Genomic DNA, 22,604 nt, shown 5'->3' with positions numbered 1-22,604 from the left:
GTCATGATCTTTTCATGACATGCATTCTGTCTCCAAGGCTGGCAATAGTTCTTGCACTATACAGTATTAGCGCCCTTTCAAACATGCTGTTACTGAATCCTGTGTATCTTATATGCCACACAGTCATCACCAAACCGGTTCAGAACCTCCCAACACTGGAAAGCACCCTAACAGGACAGGTAATTCTGGTATGTTGAAATCTAAAATGAAAATTCCAAAAGTGCTCTGATTGCATCCTTTCAATGTTGGTGCACTACTAATGCAGTCCCACTTGAAGGGGGACAGAGAACCACTGCTGGTTCACCCAAGCGCTCGTACCATCTGAAAGTGAAATCGGGAGAAACAGAAAAATTGTCTCTCTGCTGGGTGTGGTACTGAGAAATCTAAAATATGAGGAAACAAGTTTCATCCAAAATGTTTTCAATTACATTCCATAAACGGTAGGACATTGGAATGCACGCGTGCAATGAAAAGGCGAGAAAGCAAAATATAAATCTGTTGTAATTTTAACGAGGGATAATTAATATCAACTATGGATTTGGTAACCAGTTTGCCAACTAAACTTTTCTACAGTTTAATCAAACTATACCCTGCAAGTGAAAAATTGGAAAACACACATGCGTAATTCCCACACAAACTCTTTGGCTGGAATTTTCCAGCATCATCACCGCTCCACCCCGGCCCGGCAGCGGGTTCCCCCGCAGCGTGAAGGGCTGGAAAATTCCGGCCTTGTTGATGTCAATAAAGTTTCTTTCACAAGGCAGATACTGATGAGGAAGACTGTTCAACCCATCTAAACTCATCCTTCCAGGTATATCTTACAATCACTGTGTCATGGCATCAAATTATATCTTAAAATGATTCCTCCGGCCTGCAATGAGCTACTCAGACGCCAATTTTGTGTGTGAAAAAGCCTTGCATGTCAATGTGCTATTAAAAGGGTGTTTGGATTATTCCTCTAATGAGAGTCACAGAATGATACATAGAAGGAAGCCAATTAGGCCCATTATGCCTGTGTCAGCTCTATCAAGAAGCTATCCAAATAGTCCCCTTTCCTCAGAGCCCTGTAATTTTTTCTACATCCAAGTGTATTTATTGAATTTCATTCCCACAGTTGTGACTGAATCTGCTTCCACTGCCCTTTCAGGAAGTGCATCCTAAACAATAACTTGCAACGTCATTTTTTTTCCTCTTCTTGCCTTTGGTTCTTTTTGCCAATAACAAGAGTCCAGATTTTGCAAGAAAAATTAAACGATGAGGCTAACCATCATTGAAGATCAAATCAGACAGCGGCTTCTAGCATCCGGCACATGTCCGGCTAAACATAAAAACCAGGAAGTTGTTGTTGGAGACCATCTTGCTCCTCCAGAAGCTTCACCCTACCAGTGAACCACCCGAGAGACTCGACCTTGACATACATACAATGGCATGAAGCTGCTGCGCTTTTCCAAAAGATACCTACCAAGCCTGTCAGAAAAATTTAGTGTAAATGTCAGCAAATTTTGAAAAAAGTGAGATAAACCTTAATTAAAACTGTCACCGAAAATGAACTTACTAGTCGACCATGGCTCAGTTTTAACACACCTCACCCTCTGAGTCAAAAGGTTACAGGCTCAAGTCCCACGCCAGGGCCTGAATTCTTCAGTCGGTGGGCGGCCTCAGCGGGAGCGGTCACAGAGCCAACAGCGATGGGCTCCACGCCGCCATTTTACGCGGGCAGGCCAATTAAGGCCCACCCAGCGTAAGACGCAAGCCATAGTGCTCAGCGCTACCTGTGCGGGTGGGGTGGGGGTGGTGGAGGAGGAGGGAGAGTCGGGGCCAGCGCTCTTTCACACATGCGTGTGAAAGAACGCTTCAATCTCCCTGAGGCACGGAGCTGCCTCAGGGAGATTGAAGCGATTGTTGAACAAATAAATAAATGGATTAAAAATTTAATTAAACATATCTCCTCATGTGACTGTCGCATATGAGATGGGACATGTTTTTATATTTCAGCGAAATGTTATATTTAATTAATAAAAGCTTTAGGAAACCTCATCCCGCTCCTGGATGAGGTTTCCTAAAAAACGTGACGGCCGCTTGGCCTTTTCGCCTGCTCGCCGACCGGGCAGCGTAAACAATTACATTAATGAATTAGTTAACGGCCTTCACAGGCCTATCAGTTATCGGCGGGTGCGCAGCCGACTCCGGCGCGTGCCCGCTGAACGAAACATCGCGAGACAGCGCAATGACACCGGGACGCACGCCCAATGTCATCGTGCGTCATTTTACGTGCCAGCGTGTCGGGCCCAGCCCCACACGCCAACTGAAAAATTCAGGCCCAGGACTCGAGTACAAAATCAAGGCCAACGGTGCAGTACTGAGGGAATGCTGCAGCTTGGAGGTGCCATTTTTGGATGTGATATTAAACTGAGACCCTGGCTGCCCTCATGTGGACATGAAGATCCTGTCAGCAATGCTCACACCCCACAAGAGAATAAAACAAAACAATTTCTAAGATGAACAGGTGATCTATCCCCAGTGCCCTGGCCAATATTTACCCCTCAACCAGCATCACAAGAACAGATTATGCGAACATTGGCTGCTATATTTTCTATATATTACAACAGTGACTACACTTAAAAAGCTATAAAGCACTAGTTAGATATCTGGTGGCCAATGAAAGGCACTATATAAATGCAAGTCTTACTTTCTTAAATTAAATCATTCCGTCCGATCTTACAATTGTGAAGACTTCTTTAAAAATCATTTTATTAATTTTCTCTTCTGTCTCTTAAACCCATCTTTCTTTATTTCACTGTACATGATTTGGCAGTGAACTCACACTCAGTGTTTTTTTTATTCATTCATGGGATGTGGGCGTCGCTGGTTAGTCCAGCATTTATTATCCATTCCTAGTTGCCCTTGAGAAGGTGGTGGTGAGCTGCCTTCTGAATCGCTGCAGTCTATGTGGTGTAGGTGCACCCACAGTGCTGTTAGGGAGGGAGTTCCAAGATTTTGACCCAGCGACAGTGAAGGAACGGCAATATAGTTCCAAGTCAGGATGGTGAGTGGCTTGGAGGAGAACCTCCAGGTGGTGATGTTCCCATGTGTCTGCTACCCTTGTCCTTCTAAGGCGAAGATATCATGGCTTTGGAAGGTGCTGTCAAAGGAGCCTTGGTGAGTTGCTGCAGTGCATCCTGTACATGTCTGCTGCCACTGTGCGTCAGTGGTGGAGGGAATGAATGTCTTTGGTGGTGGATGGGGTGCCAATCAAGTGGGCAGCTTTGTCCTGGACGGTGTCGAGCTTCTTGAGTGTTGTGGAAGCTGCACTCATCCAGGCAAAGTGGAGAGGATTCCATCACACTTCTGATTTATGCCTTGTAGATGGTGGACAGGCTTTGGGGAGTCAGGAGGTGAGTTACTCGTTGCATGATTCCTAGTCTCTGACCTGCTCTTGTAGCCACAGTATTTATATGGCTAGTCCAGTTCAGTTTCTGGTCAGTGGTAACCCCCAGGATGTTGATAGTGGGAGATTCAGTGGTGTTAACGCCATTGAATGTCATGGGGAGATGGTTAGATTCTCTCTTGTTAGAGATGGCCATTGCTTGGCAATTGTGTGGTGCACATGTTACTTGCCACTTCTCAGCCCAAGCCAAGATATTGTCCTGATCATGCTGCATTTAGACATGGACTGCTTCAGTACCTGAGGAGTCGCGAATGGTGAACATTGTACAATTGTCAGCGAACATCCCCACTTCTGACCTTACGATGGAAGAAAGGCTGAAGATGATTGTGTCTAAGAAACCATGAGGCTCTGTGGGCCATCAACAGCAGAATTATGTAGGCCAGACCAGATAAGGACTGCAGATTTCCTTCCGTAAAGGACATTAGTGAACCAGATGAGTTTTTACGACAATCAGCAATGGTTTCGTGGTCGCCTTTAGATTTTTATTGAATTCAAATTTCACCATCTGCTGTGGTGAGATTCAAACCCAGGTCCCCAGAGCATTATGCTGGGTGTCTGGGGTACTAGTCCAGTGTCAATACCACTACGCCACTGTCTCCCGCTCTTTTGAACTCTGTGGCCAGATATTTACTGGGGCAGGGTTTTACAGTAGCAGGGGGATGAGGTAGGATTGGGAAACACCCACCTGTGCATTTTTTTTAAGAACAGGTACTCTACCCAGAAGCCAATCTGATTGACAGGCATGGCTGCCTGTCAGGCTAGGAAGATTCCAGAGAAGAGAGAATGAAGTCAGACATAGGTGGATTTAGTGGTTGATGATCATTTGGTGTGGGGGTCGGGGTGGTGGGTCAGCGATGGGGGAGATTGTGATGTTGGGAGAGGCTTGTGTTTACAGCGTAAACTTACTGGGCCTGAGGAAATACTCTTGCCCCTCCAGACCCACAAGCAGTGCTGTAAAATGAACTTAACTGATAGTTCCAACCCTTCTTGCCCTCCTTCTACCTGCTTCATGAGGCATGGAAAACTCAACCAATATGGGCTGAACTAAACATCTCACTAAAGGAAGGCACACATCCTCCTTTAGCTGCTTCAATGACTAACCAGCCTCCTGAGAGTGAATTGGTTACCCGCCCCTTGTCCTCTCCATTAAAACTGGAAGTGGGCAAGTTAGAGGCAGGCTAGGTTCCTGTTTTAGATTTTTTATGCTCTTATGAGCATTTGGGATCCAAATGAACTCGTTTCTGTGGGTTAAAATCACCCTCGCTGTGTCTCCTAAGGATTCTTCACTCTGATTGATTAAGGAGATATCTGGACACCAGTCCCAGCATGCTGCATTGGATTGGTTATCATTGAAATATTCAGTGCATAAGCCCATAGAGGCCGGGATCTTCCAGCCCTGTCATGGTGGGACCTGCCGCGGGAGACTCAGCAGCCCAGCCACAGAGGCCCATTGACTTTCGGTGGGACTGAACAATCCCGGCGGTCGGTGGGGCTGGAAAATCCCACTCAGAAGGTCTGTGGGGCGTATCAGTGTAATGAACTGCTAGTGCCACTGGCCGCAAAATTCCTGCCAATAATCCGGTGTATGTTTACTGAATTCTGCCACTGGAAACATTTTTGATCTACAAGGGAGTCGAGGGTTATGTGGGGGGCGGGGCTGGGGAGGCAGGAAAGTGGGGTTAATGCCACAATCAGATCAGCCATAATTGTATTGAATGGCGGAGAAGGTTCAAGGCACCAGGTCAAGTTACAGAGTTTACTGGACAGGAAATACAGGGCATTTACTAAATATTCTGCATCCCCTGTAACCCACATTCAGTCAGAATGGCAACAGTATGAACAGGACCTTAAAAAAGCAGGTTCTTAACATAGGCCAGATGAAATTGGTTCATTCTACCACTAATTCTCATGATTCTAAGAGGGACAACCTCCAAACCCACAGGGTACACTTGTTCTGATGTCATTACAGGAAGCAAAATAGTCTTCTCGAAATACAGATAGCTGTAAGCTTGTCTGTTCCACAAGGCAAGGTGAAAGCAGATACGTTCACAGAATAATTGCAGGAACACCTCCAGCAAATGCACTTAGGGTAGCCCGAAGTATTACAGTAACCCAAAACATTGGACCTAACCCGGAGTTTGTGTTTGAACAGCTGGAGGCACTTCCTACACACGTGGCTATCCAAGATACATGAAGCATCCTGGAGTTCCCACATGGAACAGAAATTGCAGGCTGTCCTATCACTTTGCCGAAAAATCTTAGGTTGTGTGTGCCTCTTATATTTAATATATGTCCACACATTTCCCCCCCACCACCACAAAAAAATATACCTTATCCACAAAAGTTGTAAAAACACATTATGTAATGTTGAATTTGAACTGTATAGTAAAGCTCAATTTTTTTTCTGAGGTGCCCCTTAAAATTATAACTACAGATTCTCTGGTGCCTATAGCCTAACAGGTCTTATGCAGGTACCAGTCACTTAGTGTACTATGGCAGAAGGGCTTTAGACTATGGCCTTTCCCCATTGAGCTTTTGCGGCAGCTGCCCCCAAGCTTTGGTGTGTCCCTCAGCACATAGTCTTGGGTCTTAGAATGTGCAGCCTGTGACACTTGTTGCCGATTGCTCTTTGAACTGGAAAACTCCCAAGGTTCGGCAGACTAAAGAGCATCACTCTGTACATATTGGCCAGAATTTTGACCTTGATGAGCAGGTGGGCCCCACCGGCTCGGCGGCGAGCGGGCAGCCGAACTCCGTCGCCGAAACAGGGCCGGCCACCATTTTACATGGGCGGGCCAATCAAGGCCCACCCAGCGACCTGCCTGACAGGAAGTGCTATGCGCTTCCTGTGTGGGGGGTGGAGGGATTCCCCATCTGTCAAAGAGCACATTGCTCCCTGAGGCAAAGCGCTGTCCCAGGGAGAGCGCTGAGTGTTTAAAAAAAACTTTTAAAAATAGAGAAAGAAAAACATTATTAACATGTCTCCCTCATGTGACACTGTCACACGAGATGGGACATGTTAATAAAGATGAGCGAAACTTCAATAAACTTTTTAAAAACTGAGATGAAACCTCATCCTGCCAGTGGATGAAGCTTTATCTTTTTTCAGAAGCCCACCGGGGCTCCTGGCCTGCCCGCCAGCCTTAAGGTTGGACGGGCAGGTCTTTCAACGAGCTTAATGATCCTGTCAATGGCCTCAATTGGTCATTGACAGGTCGGCGGGCGGGCCCCGCCCCCAAATCACCAAAGGGAAATTTCTGGCCATTACATATAGTTTGGTCTCTCCATACACTTATTGCTTATGCTAATCAATTTTTTATTTAATGCAATTCAGTGTCTTGAATGTTGGTATGCTTTTAGTTGATTTCAATTTTATTCCCTTAGATTTGATTGGTTATCTACATAGTTCCTCTTTATCCCTTTGAATTATTTGACACTTCCTTCCGTCTCTGCAATGTTTTCCTACTCTTAACACATTCCCATTGCCATTCTGTTTAATTTACTCAGCCCTCACAATACTGTGTTTAAGCTTAGAGAGAGAGAGACAAAAAACCCTATTTATTATCACCAAATTTCATAACAAGAAGTGTTATTGCTGAATTGCTTAGTTAGTTTCTATATTACTTGATAATAAGTGTTGTGCTTTATATACTAAATGTTGGTATGAGGAACTATTGATACACTGAGAAAAACAAACTCCCAAGCTTCTAGCACAATGGCAGACAGGCAGGTCTAAGCAAGGTTAAAAACACTAAGAATCCAAGCAAGGAATTAATGTTTCTGATTTTCCTTTCCATGTTTGGAAATTGATTATGCTTAATACCCATTACACACACCAAAAGCAAATAAATTATAACAGCCTTGTGCAAGTGCTTGCACAGGATTATGTTAAAGGCTAGAGTCGGGACAAAAGTTGGAGCAGTCACCATCGTGCAGCAACAATATTAGTGACTGATGATGAAGAGACAGATGACTTAAAAACCTCCAAACAGTTACAGAAGTAGTTCCAAGACAAGAAATGTTACTGCTAATGGAGGACATGGGTAGGGCTGTGCAAAAGTTTGGAACTGGCGAGGATAACGAAAGGGATAACAGCTACTCGCCTTCTGGCTAAGAAACAGATTGATGGTGATGAACATACTTTCCTATCCTAGAGGGCCACTGCACAAAAACAAAGTGGGCCTGCTTGTCACCTGCTGATCCTACATTGATTTCCATCATTTCTGGATTCAGTCTTGTTGATGATCCCTGACCTTAGTTTTGACGTAAGTAAGGCTGAGAATGAATGCTTCTGAAAAAGCATTTAAAACCAAAATCTGGGATCAGGACAAAATGAAAGAATATGACATCAGCAAAAATATGAAGGCACTGTAGAGAAATACATGGTACCTGCAATAACTGATGAAAGTCTCTGTAGAAGAGATGGGAAACACCATCAAACATAGAATGAAACACAAGGAGGCTATTTAGTCCATTGTGCTTGGGCCAGCTGTTTGAAGGAGCTATCCGATAAGTCATATTACCACGCTCTTACCCCATGGCCTTGCAATTTTTCCCCTTCAATCATTTATTTAATTCTCTTTTGAAAGTTATTAAATCTGCTTCCGCCACCCATTCAGGCAGTGCAGTCCAGATCATTACTCACGTAAATTTGTGTCCCTTGTCACCTCTGGTCCTTTAGTCAACTACCTTAAATCTGTGCCCTCTGGTTACTGATTCTTCTCCAACTGGAGAGCTTTTCCTTAATTTACGCTATCAAAACCTTTATCAAATCTTCCCATAGCCTTCTCTGCTCCCAGGAGAACAACTAGAGTTTCTCTAGTCTCTCCAGGAAACTGGAGTCTTTCAACACTGGTATCATCCTAGTAAATCTCCTCTACACCCTGTTCCAAAGCCTTGACATTCTTCTTAAAGTTTGGTGTCCAGAATTGGCCACAATACTCCAGCTGAGGCTTAACCGGTGGGTTATAGAAATTTAGCATAACTTCCTTGCTTTTGTACTCTTTGACTTTAAGCTAAGGATCCTGTATGCCTTTCTAACTGCTTCCTCAACCTGTCAGCCCAGCTGCAAAGACTTTCATAAGCCCACCTGTTCCTGTTTCCCCTTTAAAAATGTGCCATTTAATTTATTTTGCATCTGCCCACTCTTCCTACCAAGATAAATCGGTTCAGACAACAATGCATTAAATCTTATCTGCAATACACTCACGGCTTGCACCATGTTATGTCCTTCTGAAGTCTATTGTTCTCATCCTCACGGTTGCTACGTTTCTGTGTTTTGTGTCACCTGCAAATTCTAGCAGCTTCTTCAGCTACGCATGGCCTCTGCTCATTCTCCCAGTCATACTTGATGCCAAGAGGGAACCCTACTAGGACATCCGTGTCTGGGAGCAACTGGTTTTGTGCAAAAGCCTTGAAGTTGGCAAAATGACCTTCAGCGCATCACACCACTTCCTATATTGTTTTGCTACTTGAAACAACAATGGAAGGCATTCAGCCCTTGGCAGGATTGGGGGGGTGGTTTGGAGCGGTGGGGGAAGGTCCTTCCACCTGCTTAAGTCATGTTCTGTTGTGCAAGATTAAGAGAGAGGGCAGCAGCTGCAGCACGCAGCTCCTAAAGGCAGAATTGGCATCAATTCAGCATTGCACGCTGATTTGGATTGTGATCTTCCTGCTTGTATCAGATATACCAACCGGTCGATGCCAATGTTTATGGCCCACCCTAGCCTCCTCCCATCTTTCCACATCTAAATCTATCATCCTAAACCTCTATTCCCTTCTCCCTCATTTCCCAGAAGGAAAAACCAGTAAAACTTGGAAAATGACTGGTACTGGTCCAAACTGTCCTTGTATACCTTAAAATGAAACTCCCTCGACTGCATCTATAATATCCGCTTCAACTATTCCTCATGGTAGTGAGTTCCACATTCTCACCACTCTGGGTAAAGAAGTTTCTTCAGAATTCCAATGCCTGCTCTGCTTACTTCCAGCAGAAATTAGCTGTGCATGTGCTAATGGCTTTATCAATATGGCATCCAATGAGATCTGCAGCAGAAGTGTGCACTGGATGCCACTTTGATCCCTTTGGCACCCTTCACGCCCAAGCCACAGATTACTAGAGCCCAATTTCTTGCCCATGGAGGGGTTTTGGGAAGGCATTCCAAATGTTAAGGCCTAGATAGGTGAAGGCGGAGGGAGAAGAAAACTGGATTTGTGCAAGAGGCCAGAATTGGAAAAAGCTCAGACCTGGCTGGAAGAGCCTACAGGGATAGGTGGGGGCGAGGCCATGGTGGGAGCTGGAAAGAAGGATGAGAATGTTGAAACTGAGGTCTTTCTGGACCAGGGATCAATGTAGATCAGCAAGCACAAGGGTGATGGATGAACAGGACTTGGTGTAATTTAAGGTGCAGGCAACAGAGTTTTGGATGAGTGGAGCATTATGGAAGGTGCAAGGTGGAAGGCCAGCAAAATCAGTCTAATCAAGGGGATAAAAAGACATGGATGAGGGTTTTTGCAGCAGATGAATTGAGACAGGGGCAGAGATTGGCAATGTTACAGAGGTGAAAGTTGGCTGCCATGTTGGTAAAGAGGATTCAGGGTCATAAGCTCAAAATGGAAAGAACTGCAGAACAATTATTGGGTCTTGAAAACAACATTAAGGAAGATTGATGGATAGTGGAAGAAGCCTTTGAGTTGAGCAACAAGTGAAGCTAAGGTGAGCATAAAAGCTTATCCTAATATGAAGACCAGGTACAACAGATTAACCTGAGAATAAAGCTAAATGTCAAAAGAAAAACACAGGAGCTGTATTGGCAGGTGAGAACATGAAGTGAATCTTACAAGCTTAAAATCGGTACAGTGAAAGACCAAAATGGTAATGTAATTGAAGATGAACAAGTGAATAACAAATTGCAGAAAGAATATTTTGAAGATCTATACCATGTATATCTATCTGTACAACAGTGAATCAGTTTTGGATAAACAATTTCAGTCAAATGGAGGGCAATTGATGATTTACAGTATTCCTGAGAAATTTGTCAGACTCATGTAATAGACGTTTCCTCAGTCCCAGAATGCTGTTAGAATAAATAGGTAACTAGGGGAATGGTTTAGATAAATAGTAGTTCTGAGACAAGGATGCATACTGTTGTAAGATTTACTTAATCTAGAACTGGAAACAGCAATGAAACTTGCCTTCAGAGATGAGAAAATGGATTTGCAGAGATTGGCTGATAAGATGTACTTGGCGAGTAAAAGAAAATTTGGATAACTGATTAATGCTAAAAGGACAAAGGCTGTACAATCTGGGAAGTGTTATCTGGAAACCATAAGGAAGATGTGCATGTTGCAGCAGGAGGGGATGCAATTGAACAGGTTGTAATCTTTCATGGGATGTGGGCATCACTGGTAGTGCCAACATTTGTCACCCATTCCCAATTGCCCTTGAAATGAGTAGCTTGCTAGGCCATTTCAGAGGGCAGTTAAGAGTCAACCATATTGCTGTGGGTATGTAATCACATGTAGGCCAAACTGGGTAAAGATGGCAGATTTCCTTCCCTAAAGGACGTTAGTGAATCAGATGCATTTTTACAACAATTGATGATAGTTGTCATGGTCGCCATTATGGAGACTAGCTTTATATATTCCAGATTTTATTACTTTAATTCAAATTCCACCAGCTGCCATGGTGGGATTTGAACCCATGCCCTCAGAGAATTATTAATATGAAATAAAAACTGAAAATGCTGGAAAAACTCAGCAGGTCTGGCTGCGCCTGTGGACAGAGAAACAGAGTTAATGTCGTGAGTCCACATGACTTCTTCAGAAATAAAGGGAAGTAAAAATGTGATGGATTTTATACTGTTTAAGAGGGAGTGGAGCAGGTGGAGCAAAATAGATGGTCAGGGATAGTTGGGAGCTAAAGAGAGATTGACAAAGATGTCATGGACACAGGACAAAGGGAGTATAAATGGTAGTGTTAAAGACTAAAGAAGGTACTGATAGTGGCGTAAAGGTAAGATAGCAGAGTGTGTTAATAGCAGAACAAGGGTCAGCGTTCTGTGAAAGCACAACACAGAAACAAGTGGCAGGTGGCTCTGTGCGGGGTTTGGTGTGGGTGGGGAAAAAAGATAAAAAAGGGTTTAAAAAGAAATGTAAAAAATATATTTTTTAAAACCAAACAAAAATGTTGGTTTAAAAATGGCATAAAGATGGAGGAGAGAGTTTATGGTCTGAAGTTGTTAAACTCAAATGTTAAGTCCAGAAGGCTGTAAAGTACCTATAAAGTGCTTAATCAGAAGATGTGATGCTCTTCTTCCAGTTTGCGTTGGGCTTCACTGGAACACTGCAGCAGGCAAAGGACAGACATGTGGGCATGAGAGCCAGGATGATGTGTTGAAATGGCAAGCGACAGGAAGGTCTGGGTCATGCTTGCAGACTGAAGACGTTCCGCAAAGCGGTCACCCAGTCTGCATTTAGCCTCCCCAGTGTAGAGGAGATTGCATTGGGAGCAGTGAATACAGTAGTCCAAATTGAAGGAGGCACTGCTTTACCTGAAAGCAGTATTATTTGGGGCCTAGGATGATGAGGGGGGGAGGAAGTAAAAGGGCAGGTGTTGCACCTTCTGCGATTGCATGGGTAGGTGCCGTGGGAAGGAGATGAGGAGTTGGGGCGATGGAGGAGTGGACCGGGATGTCACGGAGGGAACGATCCTTATGGAATGCTGACAGGGGCGGGGGGAAGATGATGTGTTTGGTGGTGGCATCATGCTGGAGTTGGCGGAAATGGCAGAAGACAATCCTTTGAATGCAGAGGCTGGTTGGGTGAAGAGTGAAGCCCAACGCAAACAGGAGGAAAATCACCTCATGTTCCGATTAGCCACTTTTACAGTCTTTTGGACTTAATATTGAGTCAACAACTTCAGACCATGAACTCTCTCCTCCATCTTTATACCTTTTTTAATCCAATATTTTTGGGTTTTTTTTAAATTTACATTTTAAAAAAATCTTTTTTATCTTCTTACCCCCACAACTGCCCCCTCACCCACAAGGCCATTTGTCACTTGTTTCTATGTTGTGCTTTCAGAATACTGACCCTTGTTCTGGATTAACACATTCTGCTATCTTACCTTTATGCCATTTTATGCCACTATCAGCACCTCCTTTAGTCTTTAACACTAGCATTTACACTCCCTTTGTCTTATGTCCATGACATCTTTATCAATCACTCCTTAGCTCCCACCTAACCCTGACCTTCTATTTTGCTCCATCACCTCTAAAAAGTATAAAATCCATCATACTTCTACTTCTCTTTAGCTCTGAAGAAGTCATACGGACTTGAACCGTTAACTGTTTCTCTCTCCACGGATGCTGCCAGACCTGCTGAGTTTTTCCAGCATTTCCTGTTTTTATTTCAGGTTTCCAGCATCCACAGTATTTTGCTTTTACCCTCAAGAGCATTAACCTGGGCCTCTGGGTTACTAGGCCATTACTACTACATCGCCATCATCCCTATATATCTTGATAAGTCAAAGAAAATGTTGGGTATACTTGAGTTGTGAAAAAGACAGCAAAATAAAGATTGGACTTGCTTCTTCTGCTTTTGAAAGTTTAAACAGGATACAGAAGCCTAAAATTGTTTTGTTCCTTCATTCTGACTTCATCTCCTGTTCTCATGTCTAGTTCAGATTGATTTTGTTTAATCACTGATACTTAACCAATGCACCAAACCAAAGTTCTCTATTTTGAAAGAATAGTTGCTAACTTGTCAAAAAAAAAGAGGAAAGGGTTTTTTTCCATGAAATATGACGCATCGCTTATAAAACCACATTTTATGTAATATTTCACTCACATATTTACATTTTTTGGTGAAATATTCCAAAATTTATTTTACAATATTTCTTCTGTCTCTTTCATTTTATAAACGTAGTTTTGTCTCCCTACTTGTGTACATCAGTCTCCCCAAGCCACACACAAATAGCGCAAGTGGTATTGGGGCAATTTTGCAGGTATACTGTATAACTCCTGAGATTTGGGAATATTTGACACTTCGTTTGGTACATTAGAATGTATTACATCCTTCAGCAGCAACTGTAGGATTATACTACAAAATGCTTTGCTGTTTACAAGCCAGAAAGAAAGCTGCTATACAAAGAAGTGAATAGAACCCAAGGCCATTTGAGCCCAGAGGGCCAAATTTTAAGTACAAAGTCACCAATTGAATAGCCTCTGTGGCTTCAGTCTCCCTTTGTTCCTGCCAAGAACTTGAGAACCATATATACCAAAGTAGAAAAGCAGCAGCAACAAAAATCCCTGACAGTTTCCAAAAACCAGGCAATGCAAGAATGGTCCTGATGAGTGTCTGGCATGTGGAACAAATTTTTGGGTTTTATGACAACTGTAGGTTTACCCAGCATTTTCTGCATTTGGAAAAATATAGCTAAATGAAGCCTCAGAAAGAAAATCGAGGCATCAAAGGCACAAAATTGGTGGTCAATTTCGAAGAGATCCAGAAGCGTGCCTCTTGGAAAACTTAGAATCTTTTACAATTTAAATGATGCTTTTGGGTAAACTTTAATATTTGGTAATTGATACATTTTTAATCTAACCAAAGGAAAAATGTAATAACGTGGATTTTAAACTAGCCAGTCAAAATACCACTTCCCCAAAAGTTACATCAGGCATTTTCCCCACATTCAACCTCATTCCCTGCTCAAGAGGCATATTCCCTGTCTAAATTTCTCACCTTTCAATAAAAACATTTTCAGTCTTATATAATTGCCTTTAATAAAGTGTCCCAAGGCACCTCAGGAAATAAGACAATTTGACACCAATCCACATAAGGAGAAATTAGGGCAGGTGACCAAAAGCTTGGTCAAAGATGTAGGTTTTAAACAGCATCTTAAAAGGAGGAAAATGAGGCAGAGAGGTTTATGGAGGGAATTCCAGGACTTAAGAGCCGTGGCAGCTGAAGGGATGGTTGCTCATTGCAGAGTGAGGACACTCTCTCCTCATCCAAACCTTCTACTAGTACTCTTCTCCCTCTTCCTCCTCAATTCAAACAGACACTTTTCTCTCATCCAACCCAGTTCAAGCTAGTATTCCTCGTCCGTATGCAACCCCCCACCGCCGCACGCCCCCAGCTCAAAGTCACTCTTATTTCCCACCAATTGCTCCATTCTTTCCTCCTGTTCTCCTCACTCTTTCCTCCTGCCCCCCCACCCCGGTCAATATTGGTACTAAACTTTTCCACTACATCTCACTTCGTACTGATACTTGCCTCCTCCCAAACCCCAAAATGCCATGCCCACCTTCTCCTCTCATCCTTCTAAAGCAACACTCAACTTTCTCTCCCCATTGGCCCCTCTGTCATCCATTCCACCCCTCACCTCTCATTCCTATCCAGTCCCTGCCACTGTTTGCATCTCTCCCTTTCATTGTCATCTATTTTCCTTCCTTCAACTCGCTCTTGATCAGGCACACGCACTGCTGTCATTCATGGATGGGGACAGACGTCTCCCTTGAATGCTGTTCACCCAATGCTGTTAGTACTGGAAAGAATTCCTGTCCCTGTGAGTGGGAATTCCTGTTCATGAAAGCTCCCATCTATAAGAAGCAAGCCAGGAATCCTGCCCACTCACAGCACCAATGAAAAGTGACACTGAGGTGAGCATGACTTATCTATTAGTGCCATCAACACTCAGAAATGCCACTGGTGGAGGGTTGGGGGGGGGGGGGGTGGAGTGCATACTATCATTTCTCAGGGGCTGAAAGTGAGCAAATGCTTCTCTTCTGAAATATTGGGTATAGGCCAAAGGAAGGCATGATCATTGCTTCTAGTTTTCCACTAATGCTAGTCTGATCTAGTTACCAGGAAATATGAAAATATGTATCTCAGGAAGGATTCCCACAAATCCTCAATACCAAATAAGCAATTTATACTAATTGGTTGACAATGGGATGTTTCCTGTAGAAGAGGCAGTGAAAATTAGACAACTCACTCCTCTCGTGTAATTCTCCCCAAATGATTACACAGCTGGAAAAGACAATCTTATCCTAATGTAAGGGAAGTCAAAAAAGGAGCAGAGAGAATAGATTTTTAAAAAGTGGACATTTTCTAAAAAATAACTGGCATAAATTTCATTTTCCAACTAACTAAAATTGACAAGAATCATTTTGTTACCAAAAATACAAAATAGAACTTGGCTTTTAATAGTTGACAGGTTGAGCCTAGTTCTTCTGACTAGGCACTTTACAGCCCTCCGGGCTGAATATTGAATTCAACAACTTTAGATCTTAAACTCCCCCTCCCCCCATCCCCACCCCGTTTCTTTCCCCACCCCCCTGCTTTTTTTTTCAATAATTTATATAGATTCTTCTTTCCCCACCTATTTCCATTATTTTTAAATCTAAAACTAAAACCTTTAGTCTTTCCACCCCACCCCCACTAGAGCTGTACTTTGAATATCCTGTCTTCCATTCTTAATTAGCACTTTTCTCAGACAAAGACCACCTATCTTTGTGTTTGAGCCTAGTTCTGCCCATCTCCAAATTAAATTGCATTGAATGAGAGAATTTTATAGCACACCAATCGGCCATTTAGCCCATTTGATCTATAAAAGGTTTTCTGCTCTTCACACCCCAATAAACAATAGGAACTTCAGCCAAAAACATTCTTTTTTGCTTGATCCACTATTTATATTCTATTAAAAAATGGAAATTCTATGCTAAAGGGCCCGACAAGTTTGTTTCTAAAGCTGTGACAAAAGCTTAAATAATTGGCCTTTAAATATCAGGTAAGAGAGCCAAACATGTCAGATAGGCTGATGTTAAAAATTAGAACCTCATCGCAGAATCATGCATTTACACTGAGCCCGATTTTAACTTACTCAAAACTCATTCATTTACACCAAATTAAAATTGAGTGGGTGCCCAAGCAGGTTAGAGATAACCTACCCCTGCTATTGGAGCTCCATTCCCCCCCCGACTGTGAAATGTTTAAACTATTAATTTCCCTTTACAGTCCCATCTTTCAGTGGGGCCGGATATTTGGGTAGTGTGAATGCTTGACCCCAAAAGATTCGGACTGAGATTAAACAGACATGCAGCATGTAAATGAAGTTAGTTATCTGAAGAAATCACAGAATCTTTACAGTGTAGAGGGAGGCCATTCGGCCCATTGAGTCTGCACTGGCTCTCTGAAAGAGCATTCCAACTAGTCCCACTGCCCTGCCATATCCCCGTAACCTTACACATTCTCTCTTTTCAGGTAGCAATCCAATTCCCTTTTGAATACCTTGATCGAACCTGCCTCCACCATCCTTTCAGCAAATTACACATGTATCAGTTGGAGAAATGTAGAATAAAGGCAAAATACTGTGGGTGCTGGAAATCTGAAACAAAAACATGGACTCGAAACGTTAACTCTGTCTTTCTCTCCACAGATGCTGTCAGACCTGCTTGAGTTTTTTCCAGTAGAAATGAGGTATGTTGCCCAAAATGAAAAATGATGCCCTGTAAATGTGTATTTACATTCACTACGTACAGAGAAAAGCAAAAAGACAAAATAACATTTAACAGCGTTCCCTTATTCATTTTTTTAATTCATTCATGGAGTGTGGGCATCACTGGCTAGGCTAACATTTATTGGCCGCCCCTAATTCAAAGGGCATTTAAGAATCAACCACATTGCTGTGGGTCTGGAGTCAGTCACATGTAGGCCAGACTAGGTAAAGACAGCAGATTTCCGAATGCTGGAGGACATTAGTGAACCAGATGGGTTTTTACAAGAAGTCTCTGGGTTACTGGTCCAGTATCACTACACCATCGCCTCCCCTGTAATCGTAATAAGATTTCTGATAAAATACTTCTAACTCTGAACTTCTTAAACATATTTAGTTATACATCTTTCCCCACTGTTCAACAAAGAAAATAAGATCGATGGACTCACTCCTGCTTCACAAGTTGTTAAAAGGCAAGAATAGGTTCATTTTTTTAAATCCAACTTCATCTGAAAAATCAGTTGAGATTCAGACTCTCATTAATCCTTGAAGTGCGGCCTGAATTCCTCCTCAGAATTTTGCCCATGATTTATGTTCTTTGAAGTTACGCTCAGTGATTCTAATATGGTTTTTGATGGGGCTGCCATGGTTTGATCGATTGTTTCAGAAACGATGATAATGGATGTATTCATGTTTATGGTGATTTACCGTGGGTTTATTCGGGATTTTAAGAGGTTTATGACGAAGAGGTTTGTCTATCAGGCTGTAATCCATCAATTGTGCAAGCAAGTCGCTTTACATTTGCGCGTTCAAATCTTTCATATGTTAAGGGTTGCCAAATCATTGCATTCTCACTGAGGTGGGTCCTAGTGGAGTGAAATCTAACCTATTTGGCCAAAGCTGTTCAAACTGCGACTGTGAACAGGGACCACAAACACGTTCCAAGATCTTGTGAATAAACAACATTCTTTCCTACAAAAACAGAATTACCTGGAAAAACTCAGCAGGTCTGGCAGCATATGCTGCCAGACCTGCTGAGTTTTTCCAGGTAATTCTGTTTTTGTTTTGGATTTCCAGCATCCGGAGTAGCTTTTAGCTTTTTGTTTTTATTCTTTCCTACGATATCGAATCAATTCTGTATCAGTCTAACTGCGCATGGAGTGTTAATAATTGAAATCCCACTTTCCCAAAAATCAATAGAATTAAATTCTTCCAGCTAACGTTGCAGCCAATTGGTAAGAGATATGCCAACAAGTCGCCGGATACAAAACAACTTTCATCTTTTCTACAACTAACCGTATCTCTTAACCATCAAGTGACGCGCGGGTTTTTCCTTACCAAAGGTGATAGAAGTTAACAGAATTGTATTTTAAAAGCGTTCTAACCACCAGAAGACAGTGCAACGTTTAAAACAAATTGAAGTTTAAATGCACCGAGAGGAATACAACACTCGCTTTGAGGGATGGGCTGAAATCTCGCAAAACCGCCTGTGCTAGCTGGAGTGACATGAGGTCATTTCGGCGGTGGGATGCGACTTTTGAAAAGGTGGGCGATTCACAGGAAGGTCAGGGGAAGCCATCCAAGTTAAAGCTGCTGGAGCCGAAGTTACTTGGGGTGGGGGTGGGGGGTGGTGAGAAGGAGCAGTGTTACAGGGTCAATGTATATCTCCATTATATTCCCAAGCAGGAACTTGCTCACTATTACAAATCGTTCAGACCACTGCCCTCTGTAAACTTGGATGGATAAAGGAAGGATGCGATTGAAACGAGATCCCAATTGTTCACACAATGATCTGGGCTTCCCCTCACCAGCACTAAACCTCCCGCTCCTCACCTCCGTTTGCAAGGTTACCCCTTAGACCGCTCGCTCCCCACCCCGGCTTTCTGCATGCTCTCGATGTTAAATGGCCCATTTCTACACATTTCAGCCTTTCCAAAACTTCTTGAACCAAACTAATTTAAGTCAGGAGTGCACTCCCCTTCCCCACCCCCCTAGATTTAGTTGCAAGCACGTTTTATCTTGTAATTGACCTTATCTCTGCACTGACATCGAATTTATAAACGGTCCCAGGCGAAATCATTTCATTGTTTTTTTTATATATACACTTAGTCATTCCAAAAAAATTTAAAAAAAAACTTACTTTCCTTTTCTGATAACAGCAGAGTTAGGGCTCAAAGTTCATGTTCCAGCCTAGAGTGATTTGTTGTGTTAACTCTTAGTCAGTCGGTTTGATAATTCCGGCAACAGCCAACTTTCCTGAAGTCCCACCTCCTCGACTATTGTTCTATTTTTATTGGACCAGAAATGTTCTGTCACCTTTATTCGACGAGAATTCCCCTATTTCTACATAGGCCTCCCCATGGCCGTTGAAGGAAATCCCCAAATTATCCACCTGGCTGCCAATTCAGGAAGGGTTGCCCAATCGGGTTTTCTTTAATAGACATTCACGTTATATTTAGTTTCCCGTAAATATCTCCAGACCAGTAATAATAAAACCCCATTGCACACATGTGCGAATATCAGTCATTTCAATCTCTCCAGTGACCTTTTTGCAAGAATATTCTGGTGACCAGTACCAAAATCAGAAGGTTGTTTTGATTTTTAAGCAATGGTGGGTTTTTTTTTTAAAACGTTATTTGTTTATTGTTAACTGTCGCAAATGTATTTCCCCCAAGAAACCGCACGGCCCTGAATTTACCCCCCTCTCCCCAAAAACAAGGTCAATTTGAGACAAAGCCCCACCGTTTTGAATCTGTCAACCGTCCAACAAGTTATGACCTGGGAGAAACACCGCGAGTTGCAAATTGCTGAATGATTTGCGGAGTTTCGGTAACACGACAGCTCGCCAACCCCATGAGTTTAATGACATTCATACGGTCCACTTGGGCATTTATCCCAATGAAAGTTACCATAGAAAATTCGGACTGCTGCGTTAACAGCGTATATACCTTTTATTACTGAGAAGGTATGCATTGTTGCAATGCCATTCAACTCCGCCCTGGGCAGGGAGCAATTAAAATTGTGGCATCTCAATCCTGCAAGTAGTAAATTATTCTGAGGGATATTTAAAACTTAAATTAAAAAATAAATTCTCACTCTTTCTTCCTTTCTGTCTTTTTCTCTCAATCTTAACCAAGTCTTTCTTTTCCTCTATTTATCTTTCTGTACCCTGCTTTGACTATAATTCATCCTATTTCCTTTTGCCATTCCTCCCCATCTTTCCACATCCAGAAATCTCATTGGTTAAGGAGATAGACTGTTAGTCCTTCCTTCAAGATCTCACATGTATTACCAGCTTGCAATTTCAGCAACTTTTTAATTCTTTCAGGGGATGTGGGTGTCCTTGGCTAGGTCAGCATTATTGCTCATCCCTAATTAAGAACATATGAAATAGGAGCAGGAGTAGGCCATTCAGCCCCTCAAGCCTGCCCTGCCATTCAATAAGATCATGGCTGACCTGCCCCAGGCCTCAACTCCTCTTTTGTGCCAGCTCCTCATAGCCCTCATGTTTCAAAAATCTATCTACCTCCTCTTTAAATACTTTCAGTGATCTAGCCTCCACAACTCTCTGGTGTAGAGAATGCCAGACTACCCTCTGAGAGAAGAAATTCCTTCACATCTCAGTTTTAAATGAATGTCCCCTTATTTTGTAACCATGTCCCCTACTTCGAAATTCCCCCACTGGTGGAAACATCATCCCAACATCTACCCTGTCAAGCCCCGTTAGAATCTTGTATGTTTCAGATCACCCCTCATTCTTCTAAACTCCAGTGAATAAAGGCCTAACCTGTTTAGCCATTCTTGATAAGTCAGCCCCTTCATCCCAGGAACCAGCCTAGTGAATCTCTCTTGAACAGACTCCAATGCCAGTATATCCTTTCTTAAATATGTGGACCAAAACAGTACTCTAGGTGCGGCCTCACCAACACCCTGTACAGTTGTAACAAAACTTTCCTATTTTTAAGCTCCAATCCCCTAGCAATACAGGCCAAAATTCCATTTGCCTTCTTAATCACTTGCTGCACCTGCATTCTAACCTTTTGTGTTTCATGCACAAGAACACCCAGATCCCTCTGTGCTGCACTTTTTGGAGAGTCTCTCCATTTAAATAATAGTCTGCCTTTTGATTCTTCCTACCAAAGTGCATGACCTCGCACTTTCCTACATTAAATACCCACTCGCTCAACCTATTTATATCCCCTTACAGGTTCCTTATGTCCTCATCACAACATGCCCTCCCACCTATTTCTGTATCATCAGCAAATTTGGATACCTTACACTCTGCCCCTTCCTCCAAGTCATTAATATAGATAGTAAATAATTGAGGCCCTAGGACTGATCCTTGTGGTACTCTGCTATTTACGTCTTTCTAATCTGAAAACGACCCATTAATCCCGACTCTCTCTCTCTTCTTGGTTAATGGGTGACTTTAATCTTCTTGTAGATTGGGAAAATCAAATTGGCAGAGGTAACCACATGCAAGAATTCATAGAGTGAATTTGGGACAGTTTCCTAGAACAATATGTTGTGGATCCAACCAGGGATCATGCTAATTTGGATCTGGTGATGTGTAATGAGGCAGGATTAATAAGCGATCTCAGAGTAAAAGATTCCCTATGAAACAGTGACCAAAACATGGTAGAACTTAGCATTCAGCTTGAGAGTGAGAAACTTGGGTCAGAAACAACTGTGCTAAACTTAAATAAGGGTAATTACAAAGCAATGAGGGCAGGGTTGGTTGGAGCGGACTGGGGATGGAATTTAGCAGGAAAGATGGTTGACGAACAATGGCAGACGTTTAAGAAAATCGTTCATGACTCTCAACAATGATATAGTCCAGTGAGAAAGAAGGATTCTAGGAAGGGGATAAACCAACCATGGTTAACCAGGGAAGTTAAGGATAGTATCAAATTGAAAGATAAAACATAAGTGGTAAGCCAGAGGATTGGGAAAGTTTTAAAAACTGACAAAAGATGACCACAAGCATAATAAAGAGGGAGAAAATAAACTGGCAAGTAATATAAAAATGGACAGTAAGAGCTTCTTTAAATATATAAAAAGGAAGAGAGAGGCCAAAGTGAACATAGGCCACTTAGAGAATGAGGCTGGGAAAATAATAATGGGGAGTCAGGAAATGGCAGAGGAGTTTAATAAATACTTTGCATCAGTCTTCACGGTAGAAGACACTAATAGCATTTCAAAAATACTAAATAAGCAAGGGGAAAAAGAGGGGGGAGGAAATAAATACAATAACTATCACTAGAGAAAAAGTACTAGGGAAAATAATGGGGCTAAAGGCCGATAAATCCCCTGGATCTGATGGGTTACATCCTAGGATATTAAAGGAAGTAGCTCCCACTTACTACAACTGCAATATATCGCCTCTCCAGCTATCCCCATTGTATTTAATTAATCAATTTGGATGTTAAGTATTTTAAAAATGAATTTCTTAACTGTATTCTTCAGCTTCAATAACATCTCCTGGTTTAAACAGCTTGGCCAATCAAAAGAGACACGGAAGTGATACCCACCAATCACCTACCTGTTTTTCTATGACATCACACTTCAGCTCTGACAGGTAGAAACATGTTGAAGGGGCTCAGTAACCAGTTTTTATCTCCCGCCACCACTGCCCCTCTCACGCAGGTCCGCTCTCCA

General features: G+C 42.6%; 1 protein-coding gene across 1 annotated transcript in view; it reads right to left on the bottom strand.

Annotated features, from left to right (window-relative positions):
• Window positions 1-19,147, bottom strand: part of ciita (class II, major histocompatibility complex, transactivator) — a 105,917-nt gene extending 86,770 nt beyond the window's left edge. The window contains exon 1 of the mRNA XM_078559031.1: window positions 19,087-19,147. The gene's annotated coding sequence lies outside the window, so the exon portion shown is untranslated. The remainder of the gene's footprint in view (window positions 1-19,086) is intronic.
• Between the last annotated feature and the right edge of the window lie 3,457 nt (window positions 19,148-22,604).

This window comes from Cetorhinus maximus, chromosome 15 (assembly GCF_964194155.1).
Source record: "Cetorhinus maximus chromosome 15, sCetMax3.hap1.1, whole genome shotgun sequence".
Classification (NCBI taxonomy): domain Eukaryota; kingdom Metazoa; phylum Chordata; class Chondrichthyes; order Lamniformes; family Cetorhinidae; genus Cetorhinus; species Cetorhinus maximus.
The sequence above is the reverse complement of the archived record's forward strand: the minus strand, read 5'-3'. Positions and strand labels throughout refer to the sequence as shown.